Genomic DNA, 14,537 nt, shown 5'->3' with positions numbered 1-14,537 from the left:
ATGGCAGACAGAAGTAGTGAGCTTGTTGGAAAGGGGGGAAATAGCTTCAGGGGTGGAGAACAGAAAGCTTGGAGGGATGGCTTGAAGAAGGAAGGAAGATTTTGAAGTCTTTGTTGAATAATTTCTTAAGGCATCTTGATTGCCCTATTTAATGCTCACTTGGTCTAGAACAGGGGTCTTCAAACTATGGCCCTCCAGATGTTCATGGACTACAATTCCCATCAGTCCCTGCCAGCATGGTTAAGTGGCAGGGCTGATGGGAATTGTAGTTCATGAACATCTGGAGGGCCATAGTTTGAAGACCCCTGGTCTAGAAGAATGGGTGTTGATTGTCTTGATGCTAGACCTGACCTGGCTTGCCCAGGCTAATCTAATCTCATAAAAGCATAGAGTTAGAAGAGACCATAAGACCCATCAAGTCCAACCACCTGCCATGCAAAAACCCACAATCAAAACACAAAACGGATGGCCGCCCAGCTTCTGTTTTAAAACCTCCAAAGGAGACTCCACCACAATCCATGGCAGTGTGATCCACTGTCGAACAGCCCTTATTGTCAGGAAGTTCTACCTAATGTTTAGGTGGAATCTCTTTTTTTTTCTTTGAATCCATTACTCCTTGTCCTAGTCTTGGAAGCAGCAGAAAAGAAGCTTGCTCCCTCTTCGACATGACATCCCTTCAAATAATTAAACATTGGCTATCATGTCACTCCTTTACCTTCTCTTCTGCAGACGAAACGTTCCTAGCACCCTAAGTTTCTCCTCATAAGGCATGGAATCCAGAATTGTCTTCCATTTTGGCCATCCTCCTCTGGACACAATATCTCAGAAGCTAACCATGGTTGGGAGACCACCAAAAAAGTCCACAGACAGGCAACGGCAAACCATGTATGAATGTCTCTTGGCCTGACAACTCTATGGTGTCTCCATAAGTCACCTGACAACTCTATGGTGTCTCCATAAGTCACCTGAAACTTTATGGAACTTTTCATCATTGGTGCTGTACGTTCCAGTTTCTATATTTGATGTTCTTAGATGTTCTTTGATTTCATTTCTAGTCTGCCTTTCTTAATGAGATTCAAGATGGCTTACAGTGCAAGTCAAATACAATCAACAGGATCAGACATCCAAGGAGCAAAGCAGTAGAGCTAGGATTTCAGAAATCTGAACAGAAAAGCAGAAATAGAACTGAGACCAAGCTAAAGACTGATTGATCCCTTTGCCCTCTCATTGTGGTCCTGTCTTATCTCCTGTGAAGGTGAACTTCTAAAAGGAGCCTCAAATTTCCCAAAAGAATGCAAACAAGTGGAAGATCCTAGCAGACCACATCAAAGGCATCAAAGACACCATCATTTTGATTTTTTTAAAAAATGTTTTAAATTAAATGTAATACTCTGCTCTTTCCCAGCCAAAATCAGGCTTAGGGTGGCTTACACACACACACACACACACACACACACACACACACACACACACACACACACACACACACACACACACACACACACACACACACACACACTAACAATAACAATACACTAAAAACTTTAAAACTTTAAAACACAATATAAATTCCATTCTCAATGATAACTAATTGGGTATCCATAATGAACTCCAGTACAGCCTAAAATTCTATCCATCTCCATCCCATCATATGTGCATGCACTGTTTGGACAGGGAAAGAAGAAGCAGGTAAGATCAGGGGGCAACAAGGTGGAATGGACCAAAGCCTGCCCCAGCCAAAGGCCTGATGGAACATCTTCATCTTGCAGTCCTGTGAGACTGGTTAAGATCCCACAGGGTCCTGTTATCAGTTCACAAGGAGTTCCACCAGGCCAAAGCCAGAACTGAAACTGATTTGGCTGTGGTGAAGGCTGCCTCAATGTCCTTGGGGTCAGGGACCACCAGGAGGTTACTGCTGGAGGAATGAGGAGTCCTCTGTGGACAGTATGGGGAGATGTGGCCCCAAAAATATGAAGATCCCAAACTGGTCAAGTCCCTAGTAGTCAGTGCTAAAACCTTGAACCTGATCCGGAATTCAACTGGCAACCAGTACAGGTGGAGGAGCATAGGTGTAATGTGCATTATTACCAGGCAACAGATTCCCTGATGTTCAGTGGTGGGATACAAAAATTTTAGTAACAGGTTCCGATGGTGGTGGGATTCAAACTGTGGCGTAGCGCCAAAGGGGATGGGTGGGGCATGACGGGGGTGTGGCAGGGCATGATGGGGGTGGAGCATTCCTGGGCGGGGCAGTGGCAAAGATGCAGCCACTGCGCCGGTCCTTGGGCGGGAAACGAATGCACGCAGGCGCAGGCTGCCACGCACGCCGGTGCACCTCCTGCTAGACTGCTTCAAGTTCTGCGCGCTACTGCTGAGAGGAGGGACGTAACTAAGGCAAAAATCACGCGGCAAAATCACCAATTAGTAACCCCCTCGCGGCACACACAAACAATTAGTAACCTACTCTCGGGAACCTGTGAGAACCTGCTGGATGGATCCCTCCTCTGCTGATGTTTCCCTGATGTTTCTCCCTTGTTACTAAGCCACAGTACTGTCGAAGAAGGATTAGGAGAGGTCTCCTGCATCATCCCCATTTTCTGAGTGGGGTTCTTGGCATGCCAACCTTGGCCCTTTGATCAAGGAGGGAAGCGTCCATTCAGAACTTGTTTTGAGCACTCATGTCCAAAACATTACCTACCTAGAAATGTGCCCTCCATGTGCAATGTCTGAAACATGCCACCTGTTTTCCTTCATGTGGTGAGTGCAAATTGGCCCCGCAGATGGCCTATGGCAACCCAATGAGGTTTTCAAGGCAAGGCATGCACAGAGGCAGTTTGTGAAGAAGAAAGGTTTTGGATTGGAGCACTTTCCTTATGAGGAGAGGCTGCAGCGTTTGGGACTCTTTAGTTTGGAGAGGAGACGTCTGAGGGGGGATATGATTGAAGTCCATAAAATTATGCATGGGGTAGAAAATGTGGACAGAGAGAAATTTTTCTCTCTTTCTCACAATACTAGAACCAGGGGGCATCCACTGAAAATGCTGGGGGGAAGAATTAGGACTAATAAAAGGAAACACTTCTTCACACAACGTGTAATGGGTTTTTGGAATATGCTGCCACAGGAGGTGGTGATGGCCACTAACCTGGATGGCTTTAAAAAGGGCTTGGACAGATTTATGGAGGAGAAGTCGATCTATGGCTACTGATCTTGATCCTCCTTGATCTCAGATTGCAAAGGCCTTAGCAGACCCGGTGCTCAGGAGCAGCAGCAGAAGAAGGCCATTGCTTTCACATCCTGCAGGTGAGCTCCCAAAGGCACCTGGTGGGCCACTGTGAGTAGCAGAGTGCTGGACTAGATGGACTCTGGTCTGATCCAGCAGGCTCGTTCTTATGTTCTTATGTTCTTATGGGCCCATCCATCACATTTTCATTTTGCATGCGGATTGGATGAAGCATTCAAACATCGCTGATGATCTTAAACCAGAAGGAGGAGGAGTGGCGGACTGTTAATAAACAGGATTGAGAACAAAGTAATAAAATAACACCTGAGAGCTGAAAGAGGTTTGCATGGAGGCTACTAAATCAATATTCTCCCAACGGAATATTCTCCACAGGAAATGAGAAGCTTCGGGAATGAGAGATTTCCAAAGGAAATGTGAACTTTCTTAAAGCTCATGGGAATACTAAGGGACCATTGTAAATAGATCACAGAATCATAGAGCTGGAAGATAACACAAGGGCCATCAAGTCCAACCCCCTGCCATGCAGGAATACACAGTCAAAGCAATCCTGACAGATGGCCATCTAGCCTCTGTGTACAAACCTCCAAAGAAGGAGACTCCACCAAGTTCTGGCAGCATATTCCCCTGTTGAACAGCCCTTACTGTCATGACGCTCTTCCTAAAGTTTAGGTGGAATCTCTTTTCCTTCACTTTGAATCCATTACTCTTTTTTCCCAGTCACTGGCCCCTTCCGCACACGCAAAATAATGCGTTTTCAAACCACTTTCACAACTGTTTGCAAGTGGATTTTGCTATTCCGCACAGCTTCAAAGAGCACTGAAAGCAGTTTGAAAGTGCATTATTCTGCATGTGCGGGATGAGCCTCTGAACCAGAAGAAAACAAGCTTGCTCCATCTTCAACATGACAGCCGTTCAAATATTGAAATGTATGTAGCTGTCATGTCACCCCTTAACCTTTTCTTCTCCAGACTAAGCATACCCAGCCCCCTATGTCGTAGGACATGGGTTCCAGACATTTTACCATTGTGGTCCAGCTTGGGTAACCTGGATAGCTTTAAAAGGGGCTTGGGCAGATTTATGGCTACCAATCTTGATCCTCTTTGATCTGAGATTGCAAATGCCTTAACAGTCAGGTGCTCGGGAGCAACAGCCGCAGAAGGCCATTGCTTTCACCTCCTGCACGTGAGCTTCCAATGGCACCTGGTGGGCCACTGTGAGTAGCAGAGAGCTGGACTAGATGGACTCTGGTCTGATCCAGCTGGTTTGTTCTTATGTTCTTATGTTCTTATGTCAGTCAACTTCACTTACTGTGAAACTGAGGGTAAAATAAGGGAGTCTGAGACAGGATTTACAAAATGTCTGGATGAAAATCTGAGAAAATTTCAAGGAATGGTGACGAATGGTGACAATGCTCCAGGGCTATTTCATATTGCTCGGTGCATACTTTGTAGTTGTATAAATTGTACTTAAAACAAAATTCAAAGTCTTCTTGTGAGGCACCTTCAAGGAAAAACGTGTGGGACAATATTTAGAAAAGTTTATGGAATGATGGATTAGTAACAGATTTGGGAAGGGAACACGATTCAGTAGTAGAACATCGATTTGGTTTTCAGAAAGGACAGTGTTTCATAGGATTGTACTGATGGGTGGCCCTTTTTCCACACAAATCATCAAAAAGCATCTGAAAAATGTTTTCAGTCTCCCCACACCCATTTTACCATACTGTTACTTTACACACAGCCCTTTGAAATTATTCCTGACTGCCGCTATGTGTCCCCCCCACCCTCCTTTTTGAGTCATGTGTTGAATCAGTACTTCAGTGCTTCAGAGCTTTTGCTGTGATTCTCACAGCTTGTATATGTAACCTCTATCTGTGGGTTCTGTGGGGCAGAACCTGGAATGAGTTTGCAACAACAAATTTTAAAGAACAAAATGGTTTACTTTCTTAACACATAACATCAAACATCAACATTTAACATCACACTTCAAGGTCCTGTTCAGGTTGCAATTTCAAGTCTTATATTTACAGTCTACTGATACTGCCAAGTCCAATTCTTCTTTGCAAGGGGGTTGGCTCCTGAAGACTCCAAGGGCTTGATGGACAGGATTCAACATGATGAAGGTTTCCAGGAGAACTCTCACCCATTACAAACACAAAAAAACCCCTGAAACAATCAACTCCAACATTTACAACATAGCAAAAATAAACAACTCCCTTCCCACTAGTTCCCAACAACATTGCAGTTACCTTAACAAGATGTTAAGGGCTTATACAAACCAAGGTCCAAGTCTGGTAGCCTCGTCTCCTCCAAACTACATGAGCTCTGCAGCCTTCTGCTGCTTTGAGTCTCCACCCCTTTCTGGGTCGACCCATTCTGAGCATGGGGGTTACATATACTCAATGAATCGAAGTTTTTTTTAAAAAAAAATAAACCACAAAAATTATTCAAATAAAGAGGCGAGAAGGGACCGGGTGAGCTCAGTTAATGGCACTGAAGAGAAACTCCAAGGATGGCAGAGAGAAGCGGGAAACATCTTAACCAGACCTCACTGGCAACCAAAGGCATTTTCAAAACATTTCGACCAAAGATTACTTTTAAAAGGCATTCATTTAGAACGTTTTCAGGCTGCAAATAAAACGTTTGGGGATTTTAAAAAACCATGCAGAACTCCATGGAGGAAACCTTTCATTTCCTGCCTCAAAACGTTGAAAAGGGTTTGTGCAAAAAGAGCCAGTTTCTCAGCTCAGCTTCCCTCGCAGGGTCGTTGTGCAAAGACAGAATTTGGGGGCGAGCCCCCACACGTGCATCCCGAGGGTGTTCCAAGAGGCGCAGGACAACAGCACCATAAATAAGTGAAGTTTTGTTAAACTACTTTTCTTCTGGGATGCTGTGTGGTTTCCGGGCTGTATGGCCGTGTCCTAGCAGCATTCTCTCCTGACATTTCGCCTACATCTGTGGCTGGCATCTTCAGAGGATCTGATCTCTGAAGATGCCAGCCACACATGCAGGTGAAACGTCAGAGAGAATGCTGCTAGGACACGGCCATACAGCCCGGAAACCACACAGCACCCCAGTGATTCCGGCCAGTGGTGGGATCCAAAAATGTTAGTAACAGGTTCCCATGGTGGTGGGATTCAAACTGTGGCGTAGCGCCAATGGGGCTGGGTGGGGCATTTCGGGGGCGTGGCTGGGCATTCCAGGGGCGGGGCATTCCTGGGAGGGGCTGTGGCAAGGATGCAGCTGCTGTGCCGGTCCTTGGGTGGGAAACAAATGCAGGCAGGCGCAGGCTGCCACGCACACCGGTGCGCCTCCTGCTTGACTGCCTCACATTCTGCGCGCTACTGCTGAGAGGAAGAGCGTAACTAAGGCAAAAATCACGTGGCAAAATCGCCAATGAGTAACCCCCTCTCTTAGTAACCTACTTTCGGGAACCTGTGAGACCCTGCTGGATCCCACCTCTGATTCCAGCCACGAAAGCCTTCGACAATAGTTTTCTTTTGCTTAATATCTTGCATTAAGCAATTTGGATGCAAGCTTTTTGGGGGGGGGGGCAGTTCCTTATACTTCCCCCTACCATTGGTTTAATTGGTCACTAGTTCTCAGAAGACAACCCAGCTGGCTTGGCAGATGGGGGTGGGGGGGAAGGAACCCCCTTCATATTTTGAGGGAGATCTATATAGATATAGATATAGATATAGATATATAAAATTGCAACTTTTATTTGATGAAAGTTGCTATTAACATATTTTCATAATCTTCCCAGGCTAGGAAACATTAGAGTAAAAGGTGTGAGGGCTATGCAATATTCATGAAATTAAGGGGCGCCAAGATGAAAGGGAGTTCCATTAGGGAGGCCAAGTGTGACAATATGACACGTATTTGCATATTTTAGACTTTAAATCTTTTCAGCCCATCCAAGTTGATATATGGATGTAAACATGCATTGCCGGTTTTTAGCATATTATAAGCCCTCCAGACTTTGCATGCATTTTAATATGTTTCATTATTGCCATAGATTTTAATTTCGAAAGCTCACAGCTTTGATGGGAGAAAGCTGGAAGTCGCAGCATCTGGCCCGGCTCCAGGCGAATATGCGCCTCGTCGAACACTTTGCCTGCGAAGGAAGGCATCCGTTCCTGAACGTGTGTGTTGTTGTGCGGGCTGACAGTTGTGTGTGTGTGGGCACGTGGAGGGGGTGGGTGGGCGACAAATGGAACATTTTGTTTGGTACACATGCTAATTACGTGCTAAGTTAACTATCCTGAAAGGGGGAAAAAATAGGCGGGGGGAGAGAGAGAAATGTATTCATTAGCATTGTAAAGTACCAAACAATAAAAGGTTTGGTTTTAAAAAAAAGAATCTGTTCTTCCATGTGATTTCCTGGGTGTGAAACAAATGTCTTTAGATATGGGGTCAGGTTTGCCAACCAGTTAGGGACCAAAAAAAAGGCCCAGTTATCAAAACACACACACACAAATGTTGAGAAGATGGAATGTGTCCAGAGGAGGGCATCAAAAATGGTAAAAGGTCTGGAGTCCATCCTGTACGAGGAGAGACTTAGGGACCTGGGGATGTTTAGCTTGGTGAAGAAAAGGTGAAGAGGTGACATGACAGCCATGTTTAGATGTTTGAAGGGATGTCATGTTGGTGAGGGAGCAAGCTTGTTTTCTGCTGCTCCAGAGACCAGGACCAGGAGTGATGGGTTCAAGGTGAAGGAAAAGAGATTCTACCTGAACATCAAGAAAGACTTCCTGACCATCAGGGCTGTTCGACAGTGGAATTCACTGCCACAGAGAGTGGTGGAGTCTCCTTCTTTGGAGGTTTTTAATCAGAGGCTGGATGAACATTGGTCAGGAGTGCTTAGATTATGTGTGCGTGGCAGGGAGTTGGACTTGATGGCCCTTGGCATTTCTTCCAACTCTATGGCTCATTCCGCACATGCAGAATAATGCATTTTCAAACTGCTTTCAAGGCTCTTTGAAGCTGTGCGGAATAGCAAAATCCACTTGCAAACAGTTGTGAAAGTGGTTTGAAAACGCATTTTTCTGCATGTGCAGAAGGGGTCTATGATTTTATGATTCTAAACCGCTCACAGCTTGTTGCCAGATGTCAGGAAGTTCTCTTTCAATACACCAGACCCTTTTCTTATCATGGCCAGGATTGTCTACTCAACTGGCAGCTGCTCTCCAGGTCTCTTTCACACCTTCCCTCCCCTGATCCTTTTAGCTGGTTATGCCGGGGCTTGAACCTGGGATCTTCCGTATGCCAAGCAGATGCCCTCCCAGTGAGATCTTTCACATCACTTTCTGTTATGATCAGTCCACACAATGTATAACCAAATGGGCACATGGATCTGCCTGATACCAAATCAGAACCTTGGTCCATCATGGTCATTACTGACTACTCTGGTTGGCAGCAGTTCGGCCCCTTCCGCACACGCAAAATAATGCGTTTTCAAACCACTTTCACAACTGTTTGCAAGTGGATTTTGCCATTCTGCACAGCTTCAAAGAGCACTGAAAACAGTTTGAAAAGTGCATTATTCTGCATGTGCGGAATGAGCCAGAGAGAGGTCTTTCCCATCACATACTACCTGATCTTCAGGTAGTGTACCCAGTGTGGTTAAGAACAGGTGGATTCTACTCTGTAGAACCAGGTTTGATTCCTCACTCCTTCACATGACCTATGGACTCTAATCCTGTGAACCAATTTTGTTTCTGCACTCCTACATTCCTGCTGGGTTACCTTGGGCTAGTCACAGTTCTCTCAAAACTCTCTCAGTCTCACCTACCTCTCAAGGCGTCCATTGTGGGGAGAGGAGGGGAAAGGAGTTTGTAAGCCACCTTGAGTCTCCTTACAGAAGAGAAAGGTGGGGTATAAATTCAAACTCTCCTCCTCCTCCTCCTCCTCCTCCTCCTCCTCCTCCTCCTCCTCCTCTTCTTCTTCTTCTTCTTCTTCTTCTTCTTCTTCTTCTTCTTCTTCTTCTTCTTCTTCTTCTTCTTCTTCTTCAATAGCAGGTGTAATTTTAGGTAATCTCAAGGCTATACTTGAACAACTTGTCCATCACCAAGGCTCTTAAAAGAGTGGTGGACTCTAACCTAACCTGGAGAACTGGGTTTGATTCCCCATTCCTCCACATGAGTGGCGGACTCTAATCTGGTGAACAGGATTAGTTTTTCTGCTCCTCCACATGAAGCCTGCAAGGTGACTTTGGGCTAGTCACAGTTCTCTCTAAACTCCCTCAGTCCTACTAACCTCACAAGGTGTAGCCATAGCTACATTAAGGGGCACTGTGAATACAAGGCCTCTTCCGCACATGCAGAATAACGCACTTTCAATCCACTTTCACAATTGCTTGCAAGTGGATTTTGCTATCCCGCACAATAAAATCCAGCTGCAAAGTGCATTGAAAATGGATTGAAAGTGCACTATTCTTCATGTGAGGAAGGGGCCTAAATGTTTGAGGCGTGTTTTCCTAATACCGTGGATGAGCAAAAAGACAAATCAAGCCTGAACTATTCCTAGAAGCTAGAATGACCAAACTGAGCCTATTGTACTTTGGTCATGTTATGAGAAGATAAAAGTCACCGAAACGACCAAAATGCTAGGAAAAGTTGGAAGCAGCAGGAAGAGAGGAGGACCCAACGTGAGATGGTTTGACTCAGCTACAGGGAATCGAATCCAGTTCACCAGATAAGAGTCTGCTGCTCACGTGGAGGAGTGGGGAATCAAATCCAGTTCACCAGATAAGAGTCTGCCGCTCATGTGGAGGAGTGGGGAATCAAATCCAATTCTCCAGATTAGAGCCCATCACTCTTAACCATTACACCATGTTGATTCCAGACTCCAGGAGGTCCAACAACAGAGTCCTAGATCCTCCCCTGATGTTGACTTCTGGCACTGAGATTCAGTGGTTGACTACCTCTAAATGTGGAGGTTTCCTTCAGTCACTATGGCCAGTAATCACTGGTCGACTTGTATTCCATGAATGTGCCCAATCCTTTTTTTTAAAAAAAGCTGTTTATACTTGTGACCATCACTGCATCTTCTGTCAGTGAATGTTGCTCTACACCCCATCATATTACATTCAGTGTGGTGTAGTGGTTAAGAGCAGGTGCACTCTAATCTGGAGAACCAGGTTTGATTCCCTGCTCTGCTGCTTGAGCTATGGAGGCTTATCTGGTGAACCAGAATAGCTTGTGCACTCCAACACTTGCCAGCTGGGTGACCTTGGGTTAGTCACAGTTCTTCGGAGCTCTCTCAGCCCTACCCACCTCCAGGGACGTAGGTATAGATTTTTATGGGGGGGGGGTTTCAGGCCACGCTCCCACCCGCCCCTGGGGGCATGACCACACCTCCCCAAGCCCCACCCTTGCCCCAGTGCTTATAAAAGCAGACTCCCCTGCCCTGCCCTGCCCTGCCCTCCCCCGCCCCCCTCACCAGCTGGGCTCCCAGCTGGCAGCCTTTTCTGCCCTCCCCTCTGGGCAGAGGCATAGCTAGGGAAAATGGAGCCCAGTGCAAAATCTGAGTAACTTTGTACCCCCTGAACCAAACCTCACCAATCCTGGGTTGTATCATCAGGAGAGTCTCCCAAACAATCCCTGAAAGTTTGGTGCTGCTAGCCTAAAAACTGTGCCCCCTGCCGGCCAAAAACCAAAAAACACTAACAAATACAAAAAAGACCCCACAAATGGAGGGCGGAGCATCGGCCATGCAATGGGGGGGGTGTTTGAACCCGTAAACCCGCCCCCTTACCTATGTCCTTGCCCACCTCACAGGGTGTTTGTTGGGAGGGGGGAAGGGAAAGGAGACTGTAAGCCCCTTTGAGTCTCCTTACAGGAGAGAAAGCGGGGGATATAAATCCAACTCTTTTTCTTCCGTTGAAGTCATAAATCTCATATGCGTTGTGTATACAAAGAACTGTGCAATGTGAGTGCCCAGTATAAGCGAATCGACAAACCTGTATCACTGACGAGCCAGTGGGGGCTCCAGTACTCCTGGAACGCCATGTGATCTCAAGACTGCAAAAACCAGTTCCCTTCTAGGAAACAACAGCTTCCAATGGTGGACTTACTAGAGTTCTTTGAGGGTGTAAACAGGCATGTGGATAAGGGGGAACCAGTGGACATTGTCTACTTGGATTTCCAAAAGGCTTTTGACAAAGTTCCTCACCAGAGACTATTGAGAAAACTCAGCAATCAAGGAATAAGAGGGGAAGTCCTCCTATGGATTAAAAACTGGTTGAGAAACAGGAAGCAAAGAGTGGGTGTAAATGGGAAATTCTCACAATGGAGAGATGTAGGGAGTGGTGTCCCCCAAGGATCCGTTTTGGGACCAGTGCTCTTTAACCTATTCATAAATGACCTGGAAGTAGGGGTGGGTAGCGTGGTGGCCAAGTTTGCAGATGATACCAAATTATGTAGGGTGGTGAGAACCACAAAGGATTGCGAAGAGCTCCAAGCGGACCTTGATAAATTAGGTGAGTGGGCTAAGAAATGGCAAATGCAGTTCAATGTAGCAAAATGCAAAGTGATGCACATAGGGGCAAAAAATCCAAACTTCACAAACAAGCTACAAGGGTCAGTGCTATCAGTCACAGACCAGGAAAGGGATTTGGGCATCTTAGTTGATATTTCCATGGGAATGTCAACTCAATGCATGGCAGCTGTGAAAAAGGCAAACTCTATGCTGGGGATAATTAGGAAAGTAATTGAGAATAAAACTGCAAAGATTGTCATGCCCTTATAGAAAGCAGTGGTGCGACCGCACTTGGAGTACTGTGTCCAGTTCTGGTCGCCGCATCTCAAAAAGGATATTGAGGAGATAGAAAAAGTGCAGAGAAGGGCAACAAGGATGATTGAGGGACTGGAGCACCTTCCCTATGAGGAGAGGCTGCAGCGTTTGGGACTCTTTAGTTTGGAGAGGAGACGTCTGAGGGGGGGATATGATTGAAGTCTATAAAATTATGCATGGGGTAGAAAATGTTGACAGAGAGAAACTTTTCTCTCTTTCTCACAATACTAGAACCAGGGGGCATTCATTGATAATGCTGGGGGGAAGAATTAGGACTAATAAAAGGAAACACTTCTTCACGCAACGTGTGATTGGTGTTTGGAATATGCTGCCACAGGAGGTGGTGATGGCCACTAACCTGGATAGCTTTAAAAGGGGCTTGGACAGATTTATGGAGGAGAAGTCGAGTTATGGCTACCAATCTTGATCCTCTTTGATCTGAGATTGCAAATGCCTTAGCAGACCAGGTGATTGGGAGCAACAGCCACAGAAGGCCATTGCTTTCACCTCCTGCAGGTGAGCTCCCAAAGGCACCTGGTGGGCCACTGCGAGTAGCAGAGAGCTGGACTAGATGGACTCTGGTCTGATCCAGCTGGCTTGTTCTTATGTTCTTATGTTCTTATGACTTTAAGGCATCTATTTCCCCCTCCGCAGGCTCTGCCCCCAGGTGCCACTTCCAAATATTCAAGACCTTCCCAATATGGAACTGACAACCCTACTTACAATCTCAACAGGGCAAAGCAGAGATCCAAAAGCGCTGATAACAATACAAAAGGGATAAAAGACCCGCCAGTAGAGAACATTTGCTCCCACCTAACAACCTTCCCGCACACAAAATAGGCTAAATTAGTTATATCAGGACAAGATGGTCACGATAGAAAGCGACGATAATCCAGAGGAGCAGTGTTTGTTCAGCGCATAGTTCAATGTGCTCTAGTGCGCCAGGAAACCAAAGAGTAAATCTTCCTTTTTATGCTTTCCTGGGTAATCCCATTGATGTTTAACAATCTCTAAGGTGGTGGGCGACGCGCCAGATTAGCCGCTGCCGTTTCTCATTCCAGGACCAAAATTCAATTCGGCGGTAAGCAGAACGAACAAAAGATAAGTAATCAGATGGCTGATGCCTATCGATAGGCGAGATCTATAAAATAAACAGTGATTGGGTGGCGAGCAACATTTGCGCCATATTGTGCCGGCCGTTTCTGATGTGTCTCTCTCTCTCTGTGTGTGATGTCAGGAATGAACAGCATGCAAAAAAAAACGTGATGTGCCCTTGGAACCAAAGATTTCAAGGATAATTTTCATATTCTTTGAAGACAAATGTGTTTTCTTCCCCTAGCTGGGATTAAAATATGTTGATGGATCAAGGAAACGCTTCTCGCCAGTCTAACACATGGTTAAATTAGACTTTTGCTATTAAGAAAGCATTAGCTTTTGAGAGTGATAACAGCCAAGAAAAGATTGTAGCTGCTTTTTAGGGACTATTGCTCTCTCTCTCTCTCTCTCTCTCTCTCTCTCTCTCTCTCTCTCTCTCTCTGTGTGTGTGTGTGTGTGTGTGTGTGTGTGTGTGTGTGTGTGTGTGTGTGTGTGTGTGTGGCCCTTTCCGCATGGGCCCTGGGGATGGCAAAAACGCTGTCCCCCAGGGAACTGTTCGCATGGGAGGTGTCCCCAGTGGCACGAAGGCGCCATTTTCTCACCTTGTGGCGCGAAGGCGCCATCCTTCCCCCCTTGCCCAATCGACTTACTGTCCCTGAAACCATCCGGCACAGCATTTTGAGACAGGAAATAAAATGTTTCCTCCATGGAGTTCTGCATTGTTTTTACCCGCTTTGGTTCCCAAAACATTTCATTTGCAGCCACAAAACATTTTAAATGAACGCTCTTTGGAAATGATTCTTGAGCTGAAACATTTCCAAAATGGCTTCATTTGCCTGAGCGATTTCTTTAAGACGTTTTCCGTTCCTCTCTGCCTTCCCTGAACTATCTCCCTGGCACCATTTTCTCAGCTCGCTCTTTGCCCCTTCACTGTTTTCCTGCACCATTTCTGTGAGTTGGGGTGGGGGGGAAATCTGCGAAGGATGGTGAATAGGAGGTGCAGAGAATCAGAACATAAAGATGTGAAGCATAGAAGCATGGAATTGACAATGAAATAAATAAATAAAAAGAATCATTTTGAGGGGTTGAGTGCAGACATACATTGTGTGGGAGACTGAAAACATTATTATTATTATTATTATTATTATTATTATTATTATTATTATTATTATTATTATTATTATTATTATTATTATTATTATTATAAAACAGTTATACACAGCAAACAAGATCAATATGCTGGATTTTGTATTACATCACACGTTGGACACTTCCCAAGCATCTAGGACTGTGTGATGTATCGACGAATAATGCGTGCAGAGCCGAGTAGGGTGGCCTTTTGCAGCTGACATATGGTGATTTTGTCAGCGCCAATTGTTTTTAAGTGCCGTTCAAGATCTTTAGGC

This window comes from Sphaerodactylus townsendi, linkage group LG07 (assembly GCF_021028975.2).
Source record: "Sphaerodactylus townsendi isolate TG3544 linkage group LG07, MPM_Stown_v2.3, whole genome shotgun sequence".
NCBI classification, from domain to species: domain Eukaryota; kingdom Metazoa; phylum Chordata; class Lepidosauria; order Squamata; family Sphaerodactylidae; genus Sphaerodactylus; species Sphaerodactylus townsendi.
The sequence above is the reverse complement of the archived record's forward strand: the minus strand, read 5'-3'. Positions refer to the sequence as shown.